Source organism: Tenrec ecaudatus, chromosome 4 (genome assembly GCF_050624435.1).
Source record: "Tenrec ecaudatus isolate mTenEca1 chromosome 4, mTenEca1.hap1, whole genome shotgun sequence".
Classification (NCBI taxonomy): Eukaryota; Metazoa; Chordata; class Mammalia; order Afrosoricida; family Tenrecidae; genus Tenrec; species Tenrec ecaudatus.
In genome coordinates, this window is record NC_134533.1 from 163,294,320 (window position 1) to 163,308,260 (window position 13,941).

The 13,941-nt window shown below is 38.8% G+C and overlaps 1 pseudogene; it reads right to left on the minus strand.

Annotated features, from left to right (window-relative positions):
- Window positions 1-1,190: 1,190 nt before the first annotated feature.
- Window positions 1,191-1,530, minus strand: LOC142447199 (large ribosomal subunit protein uL29-like; annotated as a pseudogene).
- Window positions 1,531-13,941: the final 12,411 nt, after the last annotated feature.

The following is a 13,941-nucleotide window of genomic DNA, read 5'->3' on the forward strand; positions in this document are numbered from 1 at the left end:
AGAATACTTTCTTCTTTCTGTCCTCATGACATTGACTCTTCATGCCAGCCCCCACTGTTCCCTACTGCGCCCCTAGCACGCTGAGCAGCAGTTGCTCTTGATGGATTTCGCTCTCCTGAATCCCTACATAGAAAAACAAAGGCAAGAAACCAAGGAAATGCAAAATACACAGAAATAATCGCCAAATATAAAAAGGAAAAGCTCCATTGAAAAGAAAGCAGAACATATTTAAAAACTGGGTTGCATTTAAAGTGGATCACAAGAGAGATGAAATGATAAGGTGCTACATTTTAGTCTAACCATGGCTGCTAAAATCTACAATGTTCTCTGTCTGATGTTGAGGTTGTTCACATCCTTGGAGTATGGTCAGAGGGAATTCACCGGAGACTTAATCCATGTAGGACCCCTGTAAATGAATTGAGCTTCCATTGACGGGGTGTTTCAAATTTAAGTTCTGCTATTGTTTCCTCTCCTGGCTTTAGATTTTATATTTACAAACCTTGAGTAAGACACGCAGCTGACTTCTCAGATGGCTGCCTGCTTTAAGACACTATTCTTTCTAAAAGCTGGGCACCATCTAAGTTCCTCACCACACATTTCTATAGTACTCATATTTTCAGTGATATTTCCTTGAGAATTAGAACCAAGAAGGGCCATGGTATAAGAACTAATTTTTCTTATATGAGAGCTATGAGTGAACGTTTAATTTGTATCCATATATCGGTGGGTTTATATATGTTCCTGGTTCATTTTAAGGACATCACTACTCTTTAATTGTAATAGATCATAAATCATCCCCATGGGGGAAACTAATTATAATACTGGTACCATTATTATTTTAGTCAATGGTGTAAAATTTAAAACACTGACAAGGAAAGGAATTTACACATTTATAAACACCTTTTCACATTTATAAACATCTTTTTGGACTCCAGTACATGAATTATTGAATTGGACAGACTTGAAACTAACGGAGGGGACACTAATCACACTGACAATGAGGGTGGGAGAGTCTTGCGTTATCTTTGGATGCTTCCCGTATTTTTCAATATTTTGCCCACAGAATTTCCCTTGGGAATTTTCTGTTTAGTTGTTTTACCTCATCATTCTTTCCATAGGCTTTGCTCACAATGTCTTCTGACATCCGTTTTTTTTTTTTATAGCCAGTTTGTTTTATTGACACGCACGGCTCAGGCCTTGACTGTGTACTTAAACAGCGGGTACAGCCGCTCCTTCCGCTGCTGCTTCCTGGTCTTCCGGCTCTCCGCGTTTTCTTGGGCCGCAGATCCAGGGGCTTCTACTTCTTACCCTTGTAGAACTTCCTGAGGTTCCCCTTCTGAGTCTGGTTGATGATGGTGAGAACTCAAGCAATGGATTTGCGGACAACTCGGATTTTGGAGAGCTTGGACGCCGCGCCACCTGTCACTTTGGCAACGCGCAGCTGCGACAACTCACCTTCGGGTCGTAGAGCTGTTTGAGCAGCTCTTCCTTCTTCTTGCTGCCAAGGTCCCGGGCTTTCTTCTTGGTCATGGCTGAGCTTTAGAATCCTGCCGCTGCCTGGTCCGAGGCCGAGGGAATGAGAAGAGGGGTGACATCCCCTTTAATTGTTTCTTTCTTGCCTCTCTTGTTAATGACCTCACGCTTTCCTCATTAATTTGTTATTCAAAAAATAGTGACACATGATTATTCAACTCAAATGACCAATATCAGTTCATTTTATCTGACAGAAGTCTAGCATATTGATCCTTTATGTTTCTTTTTGCCAACTTCCATTTACCTATTTTCTTATTCTTATTTTATACATCCCACATTCCTATTTTTAATAAATGTTTTCAGATATCTCTTCTTATTTTTTGTTACATCTTTCAGCAAACAGGTTCACAAAGCTTGGGTCCATCAATGTATTCAAGGTAAACTCTGCTTGGGAGGTATCTTCTGCACTCATTCATCCATGCAAGGACCTTTGGAAGATAGCTCCCTGGCCAACGAACTGGAAGAGATCCATGTCTGTGCCCATTCCAAGGAAAACTGACCTGATAGCATGCTCAAAGCATAGAACATTATCATTGATTCTATGCACAAGTACAATTTTGCATAAAATCATCCAGCAACAGTTGTAGCAGCACATTGACAGAAAACTGCCAGAAGTTCAGACCAGATTCAGAAGAGGATGTGGCTCAAAGGATATCATTGCTTATGCCAGATGGATCTTGACTTAAAGCAAAGGTTACCAGAAAGATGTTTACTTGTGCTTCATGGACTATGTAAAGGTTTTAGACTTTGTGGCTCATAATGAACTGTAGCTAACCTTGAGAAGGATGGGGACTCCAGAACCCTTGATTGTGCAACTTGAGCAACTTGTACATGGATCAAGAGGCAGTTGCGTGAACAGAACAAGGGAATACTGCATGCTTAAAATCAGGAAAGACGTTGGTCAGGATTGCATCCTCTCATCACACTATTTGCTGAGAAAATCATGAGACAAGCTGGATTAAATGAAGATAGTGTGGCATCAGGATTGGCGGAAGGCTTAGTAACACCACCCGTTTGCAGACTACACAAGATTGCTGCTGAAAATGAGGGAGGAATTGAAGCATTGCTGATGAAGATAAAAGATTGTGCCCTTCAGTATGGATTGCAACATAATTTAAGAAAGACCCAAATCCTCACAAATGGACCAATAGGTAACATCATGGTGAATGGAGAAAAGATGGAAATTGTCAAGGATTTTGTTTTACTTGGATCCACAATCAATACTCTCGGAAGCAGAAATCAAGAGATCCAAAGATGACTTTCATTAGGTAAACTTTTGCTCAAGACCGCTCTAGAGTATTGAAGAGTAAAGATAATTACTTTGAGGACTAAAGTGTGCCTGACCCAAGCCATGCTATTATACATTGTATCATATGAATGTGAAAGTCGGACATTGAATAAGGAAGCCTGTGAAAGAACAGATGCTAAATGGACAAATGGATCTGATTGGTCGAAGTTAGACCAGAGCGTTCCTTAGTGGCAGGGATGGCATGACTTCATCTTACATGTTTTGGACATATTGCCAGGAGAGACGGTCCCTGAAGAAGGACATCATATTTGGTAAAGTGGAGGGATGAGGAAAAAGGAAGGCCCTCCGTGTGATGGATTGACACAGTGGCTGCATCAATGGGCTCAGGTATAGGAATGGTTGTGAGGAGGATGCAGGATTGTGCCATGCTTTGTTCTGCTGTGTGTAGGGTCGCTATGGGTCAGAGCTGCCTCAATGGCACCTCGCAGTAACAACATTTTGAAGGCCTTCCTGCATGAGGAGTCTATCTTCTGGCACTATGTATGACGACGGGTGCTCTGCTATTCATAAGGCTTCAGGGCGGATTCCTCAGAAGAGGACAGCCTATTCATTTTCACAGTCTATTCTTAGTTGGGAAGCTGCACGGAAACCTGTTCATCATGGGTAAGCTGGCTAGTATTTGAAACACAGAAGGCATAGTTTCATTATCACAGAAAGACAAACTGACAGGAAGTGTCTATGAAGAAAAGTACACAAAATTCCCATTTAACCCCCTATTTGCTTTCCTTTCAGTTTGTCCATCGAACCTTATCTATTCATCTTCAACATAGTCATCGTACAAAAGCCAACACATATATGATCTCTCAATTCTGAAAACACATAAATCAAAATGTGGTCAATACAGAAAAACTATTGTTTTGTTGCATCGCTGATGAATACAACAATGCAATGTTATGAGGCAGAAGAGAAGCATTGGATTGGTAAGAAGAAATGTCAAAATCATAAGAAGCCTCTATCTTTCCCCCCCAAAATTAGTGCATATATAAATTGTAGTAAGCTTTCAAGTGTAATTAAAAAAAACAAAACAAAAAACAATACAACCGTAATGAGGGAAAGAAATAGGGTGCTGCTCCTAGGAAGTCATTTCTCTTGAGGTCCCTTAAGCCATCTATTTAAAAGATAAGAAAATTGATGATCCCTTCAGGACCAGTGGTGAGAGTGGCAATACCGGGAGGTTGGAGCGAAAGTGGGGTGGAAGGGGGAACCGATTACAAGGATCTCCATATAACCCCCTCCCTGGGGGATGAACAATAGAAAATCAGGTGAGGGGATACATCAGACGGTGCAAGATATGACAAAATAATAATTTATAAATTATCAAGGTTTCATGGGAGTGGGAGTAGCAGGGAGAGGGGGAAAATGAGGGGCTGATGCCAGGGGCTTAAGTGGAGAGAATATGAGCGCAATGAGTGCACAAATGTGCTTTACACACTGATGTGTGTATGGGTTGTGATAAGAGTCGTATGAGTCCCTAATAAAATGATTAAATAATAAACAAATAAGAAAATTGGTCATATAATCTGTTCATCTAGTTGAACATCAAAAAGTTGTTTGTTTGTTGGTTTTGTCCCTTCTCCTCCTAGTCTATAAGGTAATCTGATTTCTCAACTTTAATTGGTATGCAGAATAACATTATTTTTCCTTTAGTAGTTCTTAGCTCAATCTATAATATTTTTCCATTTCTCTTCTCTGGTCTGTAATCTGTTTATACTTCCCTACCTTTTTGAAGTTATGTAATGTTATAGAACTTATAGTAGTCAATGTGTGTCTAAATTATATTCATGTACTTTATTAAATAAATACAAAATTAGTTTAGGACTTACTACTTTCTCTTTCCCTCTGTCAACAGCAGGCAATCTCCCAGGTAACAGCTCTAATGACCTAGTTCCTAAAATGAGAATGCCACAATGATCCACAATGAATATGTCGCAAAAGCAAAAAACACAAAAACAACAAAAATTCTTTTTGCTATCTTCATACATTAAGATTTGGGAGGGAGCTATTTATACTCACAGCAATGCATCCTGTGTTTTGGGTGTTATGGATATCTATTTAACCGTGTTTCCTAGAAGTCAAATACATACGAGACATTGAAAAAATATAACCATGTTCATAGAGAGGGATTCAGATATAACTCAAATGACATGCAGAGAATAGAAATGGGGGCAAGTTGTGTACGAGAGCCTACTAACTTCTCTTCAGTATACTCTTACTGACTTTGCTTGCAGGGAAAGGCTGAAGAACATGGCCAACATTCACTCCTTAAGAACTTCCTCCTCCACTATTTTACAAATTCCTCTTATAAGATACTCAGCATCTCCCTACATAAATATGCTTGCTTACTTAAATAAGCAAGTTGAAATGTATTAAACCTATGGCAAGAAGATCCTGATATGATTCCAATGACTTTCTGCATTCACTCCTCTGTGGAATACCCTCCTGTTGAATATGTGTGGGGTCTGCAACCACTTTCTAACCAACAGCATGTGGTAAAGGTTTTGGGTTCTCCTTCCCTTGATTCGGTGATGCCATAGGAAATACGTTTCAGCAGACTGGAGCTGGAAATCGCTCCTGAGGAGATGCTGAAGTAGTCATTTTGAAGAACTCCATGGGGCCAACAGCTTCTAAGGAAGTGCGTAGCCTCAAGGTGAAAGATATCAAGAAGATGCCATCATATAACTCAAAGAAGAATGTGTTTTTCCACCAACTAATGTGCTTATAAATGGATTTTGCTCAGTCAGACTTCCAAATGTAAGCATAATTCAGACAGTACCATGATGACAATCTCATATGCCTTTGAGGTGAGAAATTAGTTGAACTATTCCCAGACGGTTAACCTACAGCAACTATGAGATAAGCCGCCTGTTTTTGTGGCAGATTCTATGTCCGCTTGATCCTATTTAATAGTGTAGGAGTGAAGTCCAACCTATCAATTAAATCATAGCCTGATGATGCCTCCTTGGGGATGCGGATGGTGATGCCTCTTCAGTAAGAAATACAATGAGAAGTTCTCTTCTCTCTGATTCTTTACTTTCCTCTGCACTGGAACTCTGTGTCTGCTTCCAGAAGTGACCCCATATAGGCTAACCAACCCTGGGAGCTGTCACCTGCTCTCTTTACACCAACCTAGATCCTGCAGAGGACTCTGGGAGCTGTCACCTGCTCTCTTTACACCAACCTAGATCCTGCAGAGGACCCTGGGAGCTGTCATCTGCTCTCTGTACACCAACCTAGATGCTGCAGACGACCCTGGGAGCTGTCACCTGCTCTCTTTAGACCAACCTAGATTCTGCAGAGGACCCTGGAATCTGTCACCTGCTCTCTTTACACCAACCTAGATCCTGCAGAGGACTCTGGGAACTGTTGGGTCATAGGTTTGAGTTGAACTGGACTAGCATTTCTTCTTGATATAACATTACTCCTTGATCTAAAGCTTTTTCTTATATGTTTATGAGTGTCATTAATTTTACTTTTCTAGATAACCCAGACTAACACAGTTTTATTTGTCATGCTAAATTTGTGGTAATTGATCATGCAACGATACATTTCACAGGAACATTCTTCAGTCTGTAATACAGCATACTGATGGCTTTTTATCTGCCCAATTGCTATTGCTTCATTAGGAAAGAAGAGGAACTTCTTTATAGGGCATAGGTATAATTTTCTTGGGGTAAAGGCAGAGAGAGGAGATCATGTGAAGAAGAAAGTATTGGGGAGTTCAATGTAGGATGCTGATTGCTTTCTTCCAGGTGCTACATTCACATTCACCGAATTTAAAAATTACCACAACCAATGTTTCTCTTATGAACACAACCTTGACGCTATATTATTTACACAATACCCTTATTATATTGTTCTAGGTTCGCATGAATGCATTTACTTTCCCCTTAGTCTACATAGAGATGAGCAAGAAGACATGGAAGATGTGTAATTACATGAAATTGAGTATATAGAGATAAAGGAGAATTATATGAAAGACATTGAAATTCCTAAAGGAATTAAATAGGATATATATAAAATAATTTCATTTTGAATATGATTAAAGAAAGTATAGAAATACAGATAGAGTTTGCACTGCTCACATCACAGGGAAAAATTTTACTTTTGAAACAGAAAGAATATTACAACCAGAAGGAATGTTTCATTAGACAACTTGCAGAAGTTATTCAATTATTCACAGTTCAACAAATAAGTATTCAATTGACTAGAAGTTGCCAGATATTAAAGTTCTTGTCATTGGTGGTATCAAAAAATAGGATATGTTAAGGGACATGAGGGATCTTATTCTAAACCTAATTCTACATCTTTTTGAAGACTAAAATGAATTTCATCTATATACTTACAGATGTACTACAAGTGACTAATAGCCTTTTTTATTAATTCAAACCAGCGATTCTCATACCTGGACGATCATTAAACTATTCCAAGGAGTTTTTTTAAAACACCATTACCGGGCAATGTCCGGGCCAATTAAATCAGAATCTCTAAGACTAGGGCCTTAGCAGTGATACTTTTAAAAAGTTCACAAGGGCAAGATAACATATAGTCAAAATCAAGAATCCCTGCTTTAAAGCATTGATAAAGATTGCTACATGAGATGATATTTTGTGTTTGTAGATTTTGATACTGTATTTTATATTCTGCATATTCAAATCCCTTAATATACACACTTCCTGAGTGAAACTTGGTGCTAGGCATTTTAAAAAGTTGAGCATAACTGGTAACTAATATTAAATCCTGGTTTGAAAATGTGGAGTATCTGTTTATTATTGTTGTTTTTCTATTGTTTTTATTTTTAACAAATTCACATGTTATTCTAAACTTACTTATCATTTAAACCATATTTGAACTGTTAGGTAGCTTAGCCTAGGGATTGGGAAGTCCATTGACGCATGCCCAGGAGAACCAGCATAGGACAAAGCTGGATTTTCCCGCCGGTGGGCACGGATGGGCGTTACACCTGGAGCAGCCTACTTGGGCCAGGTGATTGCAATTCAGCCAATGGGATCGACCTGGGGTCGTTCACCACGCCTCCCCCAGGAATCCTTAAAAAGGCAGGAACCGAGAGGGAGAGGGTCGTGGCTTGTCTGGTGGTCTTATTTTGGAGGAAACTTGGGAGAGAGACCTTTGCGTGACCCTAAGCAGTCTCTGTCAGGCCACAAATTCAAAAGGAATCCTATGGGTGCCAAGTAAAACCTGAAGCTTCTTTTAACTCTCATTAAATTCACTTGGATAACAAGCCAGGCTTCGCCATGAATTCTTTTTCGTGTGGAGCCAAGGACCAAGGTTGGAATCTAGCCCAGGAGAGAGACCTTACAGAACCATCAACTTTAATCTTCATAATTAAACAAGAGCAACAGTTTTAGAGGTACTATGATATTGTATTTGTACACTATTTCTCACCATACCAAAATACATCTAAAACTAGGCACTTTTAATAAAATAGCCTTTCAGTATATTACAATTTATTATAGTTATTATGTAAGGACTCACTGATAATTTTATGTGTAAAGATTTTGTTCTTTCTGCTCCTGCTGCCACCATGACACCTGTGAAAAGCCTGTGGTAAAGGCAGGGGTAAAACAGAAGAAGGTTCTGAAGTTCGCCCTTGATTGCCCTCAGCCTGCAGAAGATGGAGACTGCCCACTTTGAGCAGTGTCTTCAGGACGGAATCTCGGTGAGTGGGGAGGCTGGTAATCTTGGGGGGGGCGTATTGGGACCACTGAGAGCAGCAAGAGCAAGATTAATATAACCGCTGAGCTGCCTTTTTCCTAAAGGCCTTTGAAGTATCCCTCACTGAAAAGTGTTTGAAGAAGCATCTATGTGATTGGTTCCATGCGGTTGCCAACAGCAAAGAAAGTTATGGATTCTTCTACTTCCAGATTAACCAGGTAGAAGATGAGGATTAAAACTCACTTCTCAGGAATTTTGTATGAGTCCTTGAATAAAATTTGGGAACCAATAAATAACCAAACAAAGATTTTATAAGTGAATTCACGCTCTACAATGCAACAACTTGGAACGCAGCTGACAGATGGTCTATACTTGCAGAAACTCCTCCCATAAATTCTATGCCATTGGATAAAATATTGATATTAGCAATGCTAATTGCTAAAGGGATGATTAACACTCTTTCTCTAGGGGTTCTTTTGCATTTAAAAAATATTTTCTTTGTTATTATTGATGATGATGATCTTACTGGTTCTGGTTTTGTTTATTATTTAGCCATGATAAGACCCCCAAAGTAAACCATAGTCATTCATAACCCATGGACAAGCAGATGGATTGTGGAATTCCGTGAAATTCTAGCCATAATCCAAGAACACTTAGCTCTTATCCCATGGCCCTGCTTGATACAGGCCTTTAGGAAGAGATCACTGAAGATAAGGGTGCATATCCTGCAGATAATCCTGCATATCCTGGTACTTAGGATGCACATCATCTTACTTATTTCATCTCTATGTTGCTTTTAGGTACCATCAATTTGATTCTAACTCAAAACAACTCTCTGCACAACAGAACAATATACTGCCCTGCCTTGAGCCATCCTCAAAGTTGTACCTATCCTTGAACCCGTGACCACTGTTTCAACCCATCTTGTTAAGGGGTTTTCTCTCTTCTGCTGGCCTGCTTTAACACATGATGCCCTTCTCCAGGGAATCATTTCTCCTGACAGTCTGTCCAAATATGCAAGAAGTCCCCCCAGCCTTGTCTCTAAGGAGCACTCTGGCCATCCTTCTTCCAAGACAGAGTTGTTTATTCTTTTGTTCTTTCCAAACACCACAATTTCAATGTATAGATTAAATGCATCTTCAGTCTTTCCTACACAATAAGCAACCTTCACATGCATATGAGGCCATTAAAATAGCATGGTTTGGGGCAGGCATACCTTAATCCTCAATCTCCTCGCTTTTCAATGCTCTGAAGAGGTCTTGTGCAGCAGTTTCCTGTGCAACAAGGCTTTTGATCTCTTGGCAGCTGCTTCCGTGAACACTGATTGTATACCTAAGCAGGACAAATCCTCCACAGCTACCTTCTTCTCTCCATTCATCATGATGCTTCCTATGAGTCCAATTGTAAGGATTCTGGTATTCTTCATACCAAGGTGCATTCCACAAAGAAGGCTGGGATCGTTGATCTTCACCAGACTGTATGCTGAACAACAAAATATGAGAAGGTGGACTAGCTGTAGAAGAAAGAAACATCAGGATTAGAGAAAGTTCATTAACAGTTCATTAATGTCAGTGACACATTATTGTTTGCTGAAAGCCAAGAGTACTTTGAAGCACTTACTGATGAAGATCACAGATTATAAGATTCAGTGTCGATAACAACTCAAAAGTAAAGAAATAAAAAATCCCCACAACTGCACTGACAGGCAGCATCATGATAGATAGAAAAAAGATCGAGAGAGAGAGAAGAAAGACAGATTTCCATTTACTCAGGACCACAAACAATGCTCAGTGAAACCACGATCAAGAAGTCAAAGGAAGTATTGCACTGGGTAAATCAGCTGCACAGGTAGGTTTTAAAGTATTGAAGACCAAGCACGTCATTTGGAAAATTAAGGTGTGCATGATACAAATGATGGTAATTCCAATCACTTTATATCATGTGAAAGTTGAACAATAAATACAGAAGACCACAGAAGAATTTTTGCATTCGAATTTTGTTGGCAAAAATATTGGAAGTACCATGGGACTGACTGAAAAACACCTTGGCCTGGGAGAAAGTTCCACTAGAATGCACCTCAGAGGAGATTATGGAGAAACCTTTTCTCACATAATGTGGACATGTTATCAGGAGGGACAAACACATAGCCTCGTATATCTAGTTTCTAGAAGGACACCATGCTTTGGTAAAGCACACGATCAGTGAAGAAGAGACAGATGGACGCAGAGGCTGCTTGCAAGGATGCACAGGGCTGGCAGTGTTTTGTCCTGTTGTGCATGAGGGGGCTGGGAGACAGAACTGATTGGCTGACACCTAACAAAACAGACAGCATGTTTCTTCCAGTAGATCCAAAATATCTGGCTACCTACATCTTTGATCACCTTTCTTACAAAAGTGGTATAAAATATATTAAAATATAAAAGAACTTTGAGGTATAAAATAGTGTAAGGCTATACTAGAAGTTAATTTTCATTAAAAAATAAAAATTCAGTATTTATAAATACATAAATATTTACTTAGTGCTTTGAGTGCTTCTTTATCCAGAACTGAAAACACATATTTGATCGTTTTAATAGCATAAATTTTATCTCATCAAAATTTAAAATTATATATTATTAGAAATTCAATTTCATACACATTGTAACACCATACCTTTAACATGTGTTTGAAACAGTGAATAGAGTTTTATTCTTTGAATCTGAGTTATAGTTACACATTTAAATATTAATAATTCATTTAATCTGAGAGCATGTAATTTTAAGATTGCAAAATTTTAATATCTTTAAAATGATAATCTCTTTGAAAGGAAGCACATGGTTTTTAATTGCTTCAGAGTACATTCAAGGGACTTTGGTTACTTTTTAATTATTTTCTCTTTTAGGTGATTGAAAATGGCTAACTCTTTAGACATAATTTAACTAGGCAAACGATTTTGAAATGCATACTAATTGTCCACCCCTGTAATAGGAATTGTATATTTTAATGAATATTATTTATATGAGTCAGAATCAACTTCATAGCAATAAGTTTGAATGTATACATTTAGATAATCTGTATTCAAGCAGTGCCTGGCTTAAAAGCATCTGACTTATGGACCATCCTAATTGCTCTTGGCTGTTAGGAAGTTTGCCCTCACTTTGAAATGATTGAACCAACTGCTCCTTGAAAGAAAGTCCTTGGAGTTGCCTTCCTTTGCTTAGATTTTTAATCACTGTAAAGGCTTTCACCCTTTTCTTCCAATAAAACCACTGCCATCGAGTAGATATTGACTCATAGTGACCCTGTAGAGCAGTGGTTCGCAACCTTTCTCATGCCGTGGCCCTTTCATACAGTTCCTCATGTTGTGGTGACCCCCAACCATCAAATTATCTCCGTGGTGACTTCATAACTCTAACTTTGCTACTGTTATAAGTCATAATGTAAATATCTGATATGAAGGATATATTTTCATTGTTACAAATTGAACATAATTAAGCATAACTAAAATATAGTGATTAATCACAAAACAATATATAATTATATATTGTGAAATATTTGTGTGCATTCCAATGGTTTTAGGTGACCCCTATGAAAGGGTCGTTCGACCCATAGGTCGCCCCATAGGTTAAGAACTGCTGTTCCAGAGGGTTTCTGAGGCCGCCTATTTCTCCCTCCAAGGTGAGTTTGAATGGATGACTTCATGGGTGCTTCCTAATAGCACCCCAGGCTCCTTTTTGTAGTGCAGGCATCGGGAATGTCTGTCCCGGGGGCAGTCTAAGGCCAGTGCAATCATCGATCCCAGCTAAAATCACACGCCTCAGCAAAAAGCAGCAGTTCCAGCCATCACATTAGGGATGAGTTAAATAAAGCTTTGACCGACAGGGCCTACAAATAATGTTATTAATATCCAAACGGCCATTGGCAGAAAAGGTTTTCCACCTCTGCACTCAAGTTAGGCTAAATGAACAGATGGTACTCAGTCCAACATTCCTGGGCTATTTTAAAAGATGTACTTACAAACAACTTTCGTTCATATCAGGGGCGTTGCACTCAGTTTATGATTTTCCCTTACTATACAGCTTCAAAATGAATTATTTGCTATTTTACATAATTATAGTATGTGTATTTTACAATACAGTATAAGTATATTTATATTATATTACCTTTTCATGGGAAAAGGGCAGAGAGCAGTGCAGATACTTGGATACATGTTGACATAAAATTAAAATCATCGTATCTCTAGTAGTAAATGAAATTTCACAGGTTGTAATGTGAAGTCTGGGAAACTCCCCTTTTAAATTCCCAATATGTTTAAGGTTACTAATTTATTGATCCAGATGTGAAGATTTTTCTTTTATTTACTCCTTATTGTTCATAATTAAATTATTGTGATTATACATAAAACTCATGCTCTATAGAAGCCCTCATCTTCATATGCCCCTTTCTTCATTACTGCACTAAATTCCACCCTCTACTCACCTACACACCACTGTGTGACTTCAAGAGAAAATAGCCCGTGCGGTTATATAATATAGGAGATGTAATTTATATAAGTGTTATTTTTGTTATATTTTTAAAAACTGATTGAAACTAGCCCATGCTCTACCAAAGCATTGATATTTGTTTCACTATTTTTCCTCCTTTTGAAGCCACTGAAATCAGTGTTTAGCTCTGATGGAAAAGAAAACTGGAGAGTTTTCCAGGCTGTGGTCTTTTTCGATTGCCCCCACCCTCTATTTGTAGCATATAAGACACACACAGGAAAACCAATCAAAACACAGTTGCACTGACCATGACATCAGAATGGGACCAGTATCCCAATAAACTCCCTTCTATAGTCCCATCTTCCATTTCTTTAATCTCCCACTCACCCTCCTCTCTGTCAGTACTGCCTTCCTCTACAACCTCAGGCTAAATCCATGACAATTTTTATCCTTTCTCTGTTTTTCTGGTGCTACCTGTTGGTCCAGTTGTCAGGCTTTAGGCTTTAGGCATGGCAACGGGGAGAGGGGGCAGCATATTGAGGAAGGAGGGGTGCAGGAGCGGTGGGGTAGCATCAGTGTTGTCAAAGATTTCATTTTGCTTTGACCCATAATCAGTGTTCAAGGAAGACACAGTCAAGAAATCAAAGGGCATATTATATGGGGCAAATCGGCTACACAAGACTTCTTAAATATCGATAAACAAAGCTATAATTTGAAAACTAAGGCACACCTGATTTTAGCCATGGCATTTCCAATTGTCTTATGTGAATGTGAATGTTGGAAAATGAATAAAGGTAATCACAGAAGAATTTATAGTTTTGAATTTTGATGTTGGAAAAGAATATTTAAAATACCATGGACTACCAGAACAATACACAAATCTGGCTTGAAAGAAGTATAGACTGAATATGCCTTAGAATAAAGGTTGTCCAGACTTGGTCTCACATATTTTAGATATGTCAT